This window comes from Anguilla rostrata, chromosome 7, assembly GCF_018555375.3.
Source record: "Anguilla rostrata isolate EN2019 chromosome 7, ASM1855537v3, whole genome shotgun sequence".
In the NCBI taxonomy this organism is placed as follows: Eukaryota; Metazoa; Chordata; class Actinopteri; order Anguilliformes; family Anguillidae; genus Anguilla; species Anguilla rostrata.
In genome coordinates, this window is record NC_057939.1 from 39,174,680 (window position 1) to 39,186,795 (window position 12,116).

At 39.2% G+C, this 12,116-nt stretch overlaps 1 protein-coding gene across 1 annotated transcript in view; it reads left to right on the forward strand.

The window, feature by feature from the left end:
• Positions 1–1,846: 1,846 nt before the first annotated feature.
• LOC135259664 (interferon-induced very large GTPase 1-like) overlaps positions 1,847–12,116 on the forward strand; it is a 31,116-nt gene continuing 20,846 nt past the window's right edge. The window contains exon 1 of the mRNA XM_064344264.1: positions 1,847–2,111. The gene's annotated coding sequence lies outside the window, so the exon portion shown is untranslated. The remainder of the gene's footprint in view (positions 2,112–12,116) is intronic.

A 12,116-nucleotide genomic window follows, 5' to 3' on the forward strand; every position in this document is an offset into this window, starting at 1 on the left:
AAAATAAAAATGGAATAATAATAATAATAACAACAATACACTTACATTAAAAATAAAAAAAATAAATGAAACTTACACGTAAAATGAGTAAATAAATAAGGAGTAAGATTTAAAAGACTTAAAGGACTAGAAACAACAAACAGAAGAAAACATACATGTCCAAGCAGAAGTCCAACAGATAATGGCTCTAGGCCACAATGCAGGGTATTGTGGCCCAAAGTTTCAGGTATATCCGGCGACAGTGAATAAAATCAGGTCTCACCAGTACTGTAGCTCCCTGCTGTAGGTAAATTTGAGGACTAGGCCTAGGCCTCACAGGTGATAAGGCTTCTGCTGGGAGGAGCTCCGGCAGCACTCATCCTAGCGGTGCAGTAGCAGTGCAGAGAGCTCCTCCCAGCAGCAGTGGTGCATGAGGCCAGACACAGCAGGAAAGCAGCAGACTGAGTGGTAAGGCCTACACTCAATTGCCACAGGGATCTGTGTTAAGGAGAAGGCCAAGGCTATTTTCCTAACTGCTGAAGAAATTCAGCTCAATCCATCCTCTGCTTACCAACCCACAAATACCTCTTTTCCACCAACGCGAACCTAGTTCTGGTTCTGGGCTGGTGCTAGTGCCGGTTCACAGTTGGTTCAACTTGCGAACCTTCTAAGAACCGGTTTGCTTTTCCACGGGTTAGAGAGCCACGTCATTAGGTCACTAATTTTGATATCAGTACTTTTAGTGGCAGGCCTAGATTTTTCAAGTGTGAATGACTTATTGACAATGCTTTGTGCGTATGAGTAACTTGGCATTTTTGTATGTTGAAAACGTTTTTCTTCAGATATAATTTCATTTGTACTCTGTTATGAGTAGTTGATAACAGCAATGCATATAAATTGGCAGGATGGCATACCTGCCATCCCAATCTATTTTGCTTGCTCATTTATCTAGTTCCTGTGGTCATTTTGTAGTTTGACCATGCATGCACGTACACACACACACACACACACACACACACACACACACGCAAACACAGTTGCTGTATACACGCACGCTCACAGGGGTCACTATGACCCTTTCAATTATGAATTTCACAGTTTTATCACAATGACACAGCAACTTATCACCCAGGCACCTACAGGGGGAGAAGGTTAAGCAGATAATATGAATCAGAAGATGCACAAAACTGTATGATCCATTCAATTTCAAGTCAGTAGCTACCCACTTCCATGTCATGAATTATCATTGAAAATAAAGAACCGTGATCTGCATAAGTGTGTGGGTGGCAGTCATAGCCCTTACTTATGTGATATTTTGCCTGTTGTAAATAGGCCGATTTTACTCTGTCAACAAATTACTCAGGACATCTGCAGTGCTGTGGTAATTTAAAAGTGCTTGGGGATGCGGATACATATCTTAAGGTATTACTTGCTGTTAGCAAGGAAGCAATAACAAGGAAATGGTAAAAAACTGAGCATCCTACTCAGGAACAGTGGTTTGATAATATGGAGGAAAGCTTTTTGATTGAGAAACTCACATATGTTTTAAGAATACAAAAATTTGAATTTGAAGATAGGTGGGAGAATGTATTGCTTTTAAATCACAACACACAAAGGGGAGACACCAACAATAGAAATGGAAATGTGACTGTAGAACAAGATTATTTCAAGAATATCTGTAGGTTGTGACGATGATGTGTTAACCCTGACAGATGTGTTACATTGCTTTATTATGTTATTATGCTTTTTATAAATTTGGAAAAATAAAATAGATATTTAGGTGCCAAAAAAAGAAATGGAATAATACTTCTGGCCACACTCACCAGTAGGCGTGGTCCTCTATTGCCCTGAATTCATCCTGCAAACTGAGCCCTGGCACACTTTGAAAGCAATAATACCAGGAAGTATGGCTATTCCCAGAAATGAGTCACCCCGCATCCAATGCAGGTAAACATGACCATATTTGGTATGTATTTTCAAAATAAAGCTTGCAAAAACAGAAAATGACAGTTAAGTGCTGAGTATTTAATCCCCAGACAGCTAGCATAACAGACAGGTCTGCTGGGATATGGACAACAGAACAGAGGAACCTTTGGCTCTGATTGTGGATTTCAGGCTCTGAGTTTCTGCAGGTTAGTGAAAATTTAACTTTTTTTTCTAAGCACTGTGACTAAACTTAAATGGCACACTGGGTTTATCTCACTTTCTTGAACTATGTGCTCATAATCTAAATTGCATGCTGACTTACAGTACCTACTTCTTGCTTATCGCTGATCTTACAATTGTGTACACAGACGAACATTCATGCATACTCATTCAAATATACATTACAAACACTTGATGTATACACACACACATGCTTACACATACATATGTATGGATTCATATGGCCTTTTATATGAATATGAATTTTGCTCACTTTGTCTCAGAAACATAGCTGCCTGAAGGTGGGTAATTAAAATCTGATGATACACTAAAGATATCAAATTTCCTGTCAGCAGCTGCCCTCTTCCACGCCACTAAATATTGTTGCAAACTAAGTAACATAGCTTACATAATTTGGTGGTAGGCTATCATGGCCCTCCTGTTATTTTTTTGCCTGTTATAAACATAAAATTTAATCGAATTTATGTGCATAGCGGTTTGTACAGAGACACGGTTGCTAAGACACTTTGGGGAAAAACAGCAAAAGGAAACAAAAACTAGGCTTGGATGCCCCAAAATGAGGAAATGACATTTAAAAAATAATAAAGAAATGTGTATGCCATATTTTGAAATAGAACTGTTTTTAATGGGCTATATTGTACATGATAGACCTACTAATTGTTTGTATGCCAGTAGAGGATTTATATGGCTAGCTTACATTCATTTAGAAATTTTTATTTATTTTTCCCATGGCGTGCAGTAACTGGCACCGTGGGCTATGTATGGCAAATTGTGGTCACTCACTCATTCACTCACTCACTAACGGACAACCTTTGAGGGACATTTAGTAGGACGCATGGGCAGGTGGTGCTTCTTTTAGTAGGAGTAGGCGAAACGGGATGCATGCGCCGGTGGCACTTCGTTTAGTCGGCGCAACGCGAACATGTTGGGGTTAGGTAGGAAATGTTAGGTGATAAAGCTGTGCTTAAAAATGTTGTGCCATTCCGCAGGTCCCTTGTGAAAAAATATCATGCTGAAGTATACTTAATTTAGTATATTGTATACATGTACATCAAGCATACTTGAGTGTGCTCTTTTGACCCACCTTAATTTGTATTTAAGTTGTAATAAATACATTAAATATGTGCTATATCACAATTTTAAGTACACCAAAGTATGTTAAATTGGACCAACCTATAGCATATAATGTATATATATGTACACTTCTGAGTGGTAAACATGAGCATATTAAATTTGTGTTATTAACACACTCTAAGTGTATTGCAAGTCACATTTCAGAGTATTGTCAAGTGGCAATAAGTATAAATTAAGTGTACTAAAAATGTGCTATTTGAATACTGAACTTATAGAAATATTTATAAGGTGGTATCAAGTCTCCAGTGAAAATATTGCCCTGGCTATCACGGTCGGAGTTCAAGTTGCGCCGTGGGTCTGGACGTTTTCGTTCTTGTTTATTTAACCTTTATTTATCCAAGGTAGGTTTGCTGAGCACAGATGCTCTTTTGCAGCAGCGCCCTGCTTCACACTCATACAAATTCACACCTGGGAGCTGCCCAGTACAACCACAATCCTCTATTGTTGGGCACTGAGCTGCTCCACTGGAGGAAGAGAACATTTTTTTCAGCCAATTACATCAGGGGATAATTAGGTGGCAAGTTTTTGTGAGAGTCACATCTGGGATTTTAGCCAGGACACCGAGGAACCCCCTACTCTTTGCGCATAGTGTCATGGGATCTTTAATGACCACAGTGAGTCAGGACCTCGGTTTAAGGTTTCATCCAAAAGACAGCATCTCCTACAGCAGTGTCCCCGTCACTGCGGCATTGGGGTTTATTTGACCAGAGGGAAGATTGCCCCCTGCTGGCCCACCAAAACCACTTCCAGCAGCAACTCAGTATTCCCTGGTGGTCTCCCATCCAAGTACTAACCAAGCTCACACTTACTTAGCTTCAGCTAGTCGGCAGGAGCAGAGTGCGTGGTGGTATGGCTGCTATGTAAATGTGGCAGTGCAGGGTAGCTACAGCAGTTTAAAAGTAGTTACCAGTACAGGCACAGAGGTGAATGTGAATCGTTTCGACTTAAATAAAATCAATATACCTGCCATGATGTCATTATTTTGTGTCAGTTTCTATATGACCGGTAATGTTACCTAATGTCAAACTCTCAGCGCTTTTTAGGTATGGGGCATGCCGACCCGCCAAGGCGTAACTATGCCATACCTATGTAGGTACTGTAGATGCTCACTTTCACTATATTTTATCTACGGCTCAGTAAAACTAAGAAAAGTAGGAGGTTAGCTGGCACTTGATTTGTGTAATATACATGTGTTTATCACACTCTCCAACACTGGCTCTTCTCTTCTGCAGTCATCCTCCTCTTCTTCTTTGGATTTTAGGTGCTTTCTCTTCCACATTCATCATGCAAGTTCCTGTGCGTGTCTCATCACAATAATGCTTGATGGGACTGTGGCACCCAATGGTACTAATGGGAAGTAATTCCAGAGCAATTCCAGAATGCAAATTTTGCTCCAAAAATGCCAGTGTGATAACATATTTTTATTATGAACAAATTAAGGATTGGCACTTAAACATTTAATTAAAAAATTGACAACAGTTTGCAACAGAAGTGGAAATGATTTTTGTGTTACATAACAGTGTAAATTAGGATGTCCAAAGACAAGCAACCTAATCCTAATCACAAAACCCTATCCCCAATCATAACTTTCACTCCAAACCTATGGATGGTATGTGGACTGTAGTTATATAGTGCTTTTTTCACTATAGAAAAACAAAGTACATTACAAAGTAATTTACAATTAATGCCTCACATTCACCCATTCACACATACACTCACGCACCAATGAAAGGTAAAAGGTAGCCATGTAAGGTGCCAGACAGCTTGTCAGGAGCAATTATGGGTTGTGTTTTTCTCAAGGACATTTCAACACTTTTCGCCCAAACTGTCTGATTGACAAAAGCCACACTACCTCCTGAGCTTCTGCCACCCCCTAACCCTATCCCACAATGCTAATCGTAGGCCTAAGTCATGCTCCTTACCATGAACCATAATCTCCTGGTCCTAAATTCTAATCCCAAATTTAAATTTTAACCGTAGTACAACTGTCCAGCCCAAATCAAATAGTCTCATAAATGCTTTATATAACATATCATCAAATCATACAAAAGCAAATGTCATGCTTCATAAAGAATGATATGAAAACTTCTTATGCAACATATGACAAATTTGCCATAATCAACAATGTCACCGGGCAAAAGGCCAAATATTATAAAGGGTGATATAGAACATGCTTATATAGAATGATAAGCTAACTGTGACGAAACTCATGCAACTTGAAGCATCATGTGACATGATGTCATGAAACAATTCAAATTAGCCATATTAAAAGTGTGCCACACAGCTGTGCACAATAGTTAATGGTACTTAGTGATAACCTTTAACACTAGAAAAGGCCAGAGTCGACGGCATCGGATGTTTGGAATTCAAAATGCAAATTACTCCAACACCACAAATGCAATTCCCTCCTCCTTCCACAACTTTTCCTAAATAGCTGGACATAAAATAACTGCGTTGTTAGAATAAAAAAAATAATTGACTCATTAAATAGATACAGGCATTTTGTGCCATTTTCTTTACAAAACCCCCCTGCCAGACAATAGGTAACTTGCTGATGTGTGAATGGGTTGATCTCTCCTCCGGCACACTATTAGGCTACTGAATGACCGACGCTTTGATAGAAATTACTGGGTCAAGCGCCATCGAAACTAATTTAGCAAATATAATCACAAAATTAACTGAAATCATTTGATGAAGATGATTTACGTTGATTATTGACTACAGCGTGGGTATGAATAATTGCAGGCATTGTAGTCACAGAAGTGATGGGTTTATGTATTCTACGTGGAGAATACGCCTCTGACATACTTTCAGTTTTTTCACTGAAATGGCGGCTTCGGATAGAGTACTCTGAATTGACTACAGGATGCCAAAATAACGCAAGCAAATGGGACCAGAGTAAGCACTGAAATTACTGATGAATGACTTCATCATGGACCTGGCATGCAATCTGCATGAAAATAACATGAAGTCGAAGGCAGAAGCGGAAGCCACCAAAGCAGCCATGGTTGCAGCATCTGTTCACACACCCATCACTCCTGGGAAAAAAAGCACTGCTAGGTCGGCAAATGCAGACAGAATAAGGCTAGTCAGCTGTGTGACATGCAATCGATTTGTGTGCAGTCCCTGCTCACACAAACAACAACAGCTGTGTGTTCCATTTGTTCCAACTGATGAGTAAGAGGAAACTGACAGGTACATTACATTACATTACATTACAGGCATTTAGCAGACGCTCTTATCCAGAGCGACTTACACAGCTTTTACATAGCATTTTTACATTGTATCCATTTATACAGCTGGATATATACTGAAGCAATTTCGGTTAAGTACCTTGCTCAAGGATACAACGGCAGTGTCCTTACCCGGGAATCGAACCTGCGACCTTTCGGTTACAAGCCCAGTTCCTTACCCACTGTGCTACGCCGCGACATACTGTATGTAAAAGCTCAAGCGAGGTAGCGGGAGCAAGGCAAGGGAGAAGCGAGCAGAATTTGTAATGACTGAAGAAATGACTTCTTATAAATATTGCACTTTGTATTTCTTTAACTATTTTCTCTGTTTTTTGTTTTACAGATTTTAATTATTTTCTTAATGTGCCTGTAATATGTCTTGGCACATTTTCCCTTACCTATATAACAAAACAGACAAATCAGCAATAAAAATGTTCAAATTGATGCATCCATCGCCTTTATTTCAAGAAAATAGTTTTGCAACATAATGTTTCTTTCATCTTAATGAAATTAGATCACTGTGGGTTCTGAAACCGATGCTGTACTGCTGGATGAGCCTGACACCACTTGAGCCAGGGTTGGTGGTTTAAGGTAGTCAAAAACGTGGCCTTTGTAATGTTAATGACTCTCACCTTTAGCTCACATGAACCTTCGATCCTTCTAGTGGACTCTGTGATGTCCCAGACTCTGCACTACTTATGCTTTTGTTCAAAATCATATTACTTTCCACCCAAATACCAGAGATATAACATATGCTGTACTTTCATTCATGAAGCATTAGCTATTACTATCAGTAGTATATTGTTGTACTGTGCAGAGTCATGAATCCTGTAAAGTGACAGCCTTTTCAGTTTCATTGTCCTTAAGCTGAGATATTGCTTTATAAATCATTCATAGATGCATTATGTAATATTCCAATGTATTTCCAACACCAGCTTCAGTATTCCTAAAGCTAAAGTATTGCCTTATGATACATAAATAGATGCATCATGTAGTGCTCTGCTGTATATCCTTTAACATTAATTAATTAACATTCACAAGTTTGTGGTATTGGTTTCAAAATAATTCAGGTGATTTAGATGCTTTATTATTATACTGTACATCCTTAAAAGTGAAACAATTTTCAGCATCCTAAATAATGAGGGATCTCTTTAAAAATTATTCATATATGCTTTATGAATGTTTTACTGTGCATCCTTTAAAGTTATATTTTTTTCAACATTTATAATGCTAAGGTTTAGCTTTATAGTCCACACACAAATGATTAACAAAGTGTTGTACTGTGCCTACATTAAAGTACTGAAGGTACCACAAGCATCTGTACAAACAATTGTATGAAAATATAAAAATGTTGGGACCACACAGACACTGCATCATTTAAGGAGGCACAAATTAACTCCCAGGGCTAAACAAACTTTGGTCCGAAAGGTTCAACTGAACCCCAAGACAACAACAAAGGAACTGGTGAAGGAGGCATCTGGTACCAGTATCTACATCCACCATTAAGAGAATCTTACATCCACCATGGCCTGAAAGGCTATCGTGCAAGGAAGAAGCCCCTACTCCAAGACCGACATAAAAAATCCAGAATGAAGTTTGCAGGTGATCACGAGGACAAAGCCTTTTGGAAGAGTGTTCTCTGGTCAGATTAAACAAAAATTGAACTGTTTGGCCATAATGATCAGTGCTACATATGGAGGGTGAGGATTTTAATCTGTAGAACACCATCTCAACTGTGAAGCATGCAGGTGGCAGCATCATTTTGTTGGGGTGTTTTGCTGGAAAAGGGACTGGTGCACTTCAGAAAATAGATGGCATCATGAGGAAGGAGGATTGGGATGGCAGGTATGCCATTCTGCCAAGTTACGCCTTGGCGGGGGCATGCCCCATACCTATACAGCACCGAGAGTTTGGCACTTTTCTGGGTTCGCCACAGAAATAACTACAACAGCCACAGACACTCAGCCCTTAAAAACATTAAATTCTGTACATTATGACCCCATTTCAACAGACAGATTTCATAAATAACTTCACATGTCCACACAATAAAGCCCCAAACTAAGGGGATTTTGTGTTTTCTCCTTCTTCTTCTCTTTCTTCTTCTTCTCATTCTTATTTTTCCTGCCGCCTATCCCACTAACAACATGTCTCCCCATTGGACATTTCACTGACACCAGCCAAATCTTCACCTACACGACCCAATCAAAAACGCGCATACACACGCAAAATACCTATACCTTTTTACTCTGAAACATTCCCAGGTTAAATAGCTAGTCCGCCTGTGGCCTAGTGGGCAAGGTTACAGTCTTGGGAACACGGGGTCCTAGATTCAAGCCCAGCTAGGAACACCTTTCTTTAAAGGAGTACCATGGTGACTTTCACACTTTCTCGGTTTTATGTGCTATTTCCACAAGAGGCATTGAAGAAACACAATGAGTAAAGTATTAAATATGTCCGTTCTGTATTTTTGGAGAAATATGCGTTTTAAATTTATCGTCCTATTTTCAACCGGTTGAGAAAGTTCTCAACTTGGTGCGTCATGAACACAGTAACCACTCCCCTTTTCACGCCCCGGAAACCCATGGATAACTCGAGACCCATAGTTTGCGCCGCTGGCTTACGGGCAAGACAATGCAAATATTTCACTAACGTTAGGTTCACTTAAATTAGAGTGCCCTTTAAGGACTATTAGATTATTTCTGGTTATATTCATTTAGCTAGCTAGCTAGCTAACGTTAGCTAACTAGGTAGTTCGCTTTCATAAGGCAATGTTATCGATAACGTTAGCTAGCTAGTTTGCTTTTATGAGGACGTTATAGTTGTGCTTTTCTCTTAACTTGGCTAGCTAGATATATCCAATTGTAATTTTTGCTAAGTCAACATCCTTATCTTAGCTATCTATCGATACTTCATATACTACTAAGCTAGCTAGCTTGTGAAAAGTCTCCCAAAAATAGCGCTTATCATGGGGGTAGCTATGGTAACGGGGCATGGTCTGTTAATCATAGCTAACTGACAGTTCTCATTACCACGCCCAGACGGTTCGGGTGAACTTTTATAGTGGGAAATTTATGCTTAGAAAAATACGTTTTCAAGTACATTGAAATGACTGAATAATAAAACAAATTATGCACATTTGTTTTGTTGTTGCCTAAAAACAACTGGGAAGTGTCACGTTCAATCACCATGTTACTCCTTTAACCTGCTTCGACCCTCACTAATAATTGTCTACTACTTATCAATTATTGCTTTCGCACCATATCTACCCGCCGTTCACCGTTCAGTTATTAACCGGCTACAATATTGCTAAGCCATATGCATTATGACGTACCGTCTGTACGTTCAGTTATTAACCGGCTACAATATTGCAAAGCCATATGGATTCGATGAGAGCTCTTCTGTGCTTACTGGCCTGTGTTCTTCTTTAAAACCACCGGCAGGTTTGCTAATGATATTTCACGCATTGCATAGCTATGGCATGGTGCTGCACTAACGAAGTCACAGACTGGTAAACCTCCGTTTTAAGGCTTGAATCCCACCTCGCCCTCAGTCAGATCATTTCCTCTTTTACACTAACGTTTTCTTACGCTTATATTTGCTTTACCAAAACTCACTCACGGCCACCCATATGCATTTCATGACGGCAAATGTATTCCTGTTATTAACAAGTTACACCAGTTCACCACTGTGCCATTTCTACTAACTATATTTCTTCACTTGGCTACCGTAGCCTACAAAACCTTCTCATCAGCAAACGCCACGTTTTTACATTCATGTTACCTCGCCCTGTTCTCTATCTAGCCACATACAAACAATTACTATGTATGTACGTTCTGCAACTCCGCATTAAAACATTACATTTAAAATCATGATTCACTCATAAATATAACTACTAGCACTGAACATGAGAAAAACACATTAGTGCAATGGATTGCACACGTTATTTAACCCTCCACTTCAACAACCAACATTTAATACAGACTGTTATATATACCGTTTGATAAGGAAACTAAGCTCGCTCATGGTCACTTCATTTACTTCACACTATAATCTGTGATCATGTCAACCTTCACCTACATGCCCATTCTGCTAAAAACATATTGTTTCAACTACGCAATTTAATCATTTCGCCTAATTTATCTCACACTGTTGTTATTTTCTCATATGCAAAGCCTGCTGGGACATATGCGTCTGCTCCTATTCTCCACTATCAACTTTTCCGGTTCTAGCTTAACAAAACAGCAAAGAGGATTCCTACCTGCAGATGAGCCTATCAAAATGCCTTATAAACCTTACAAACACTAAAAGTGCATTTTCACGAAATAACAGACAATGGAGCAGGACAGAAGGGTACACAAGTTGTGACCTAGGCAGCTCTAATTCTACAGGCTTACTGATTCTTTTGTCAATCAAGGCTCGTTGGATGCCCGTCAAATCCGTGAGTAGCCTACATACACTGGCCATATTTCACCTTTTCGGATGCGTTTTTACAATTACGCCACCGCACCAATTGTCACAGCCACTGTTTTACATATATAGCAAACCGAAACTGCTAAACGTACACGCTCATCAGACTGTACAAATTCACACAAGGATAGCCATAATCCACAACCGTTTCTTACAGGGTCACTTCGCATTTCTCACTCTCGTAATAAAACGCTTTGCAAAAAAAATGATATCTCATAAAAAACACGTTTTCAACGTACAAAAATGCCAAGTTACTCACACATACAAGACATACACCGTCAATAACTCATTCATTCAGACTGCCAAAATCCAGGCCTGCCATTAAAAGTACTGATATCAAAATGATGCCAAGTTACGGTACTACAAACAATATAGGCTATCTTGCCTCACCGAAATTTAATAACATGTATTCCAAAGCAATCCTACCCAATATTTCCTCAATTCTTTCAAGTCATTTGGCCCTGTGTTTTGTAATCTTACCATATTACAATGTCATGCAAACTTTGTGTCAGATGAAAGTGTCAAATATTTCGTATTGCCTCATGGAACACATTGAAATTCATGTACGGACGGAGGGGACGGAGTGTAGCACAGTGTGTAAAGAACTGGGCTTGTAACCGAAAGGTCGCAGGTTTGATTCCCGGGTAGGACACTGCCGTTGTACCCTTGAGCAAAGTACTTAACCGAAATTGCTTCAGTATATATCCAGTTGTATAAATGGATACAATGTAAAATGCTATGTAAAAGAAATGCTATGTCGCTAAGTCGCTCTGGATAAGAGCGTCTGCTAAATGCCTGTAATGTAAAAATGTAATGAAGAAAACTGCTGGTCAGTCACAACAGGAAGCATATTTCTCCAGAAAACATATGTTTATACTTGCTTCTGAACTGAAATTGAGTAAATGTACAAGTGATTGTATATTTGCAATGTACAATAAATACATGTAAAATACATATTGTAGCCTACATACATACATAGAGAACTTCTTTATCCCCATGGGGATATTTCCCTCGCAGCATGTTACATTCACATTTACGAACAGACATTTATACCAAGAAACATACAATCATTCACGCAACAGAAAGGCTGGGCACCAAAATACATACATACCAATACAAATTGGACATATAGATGCC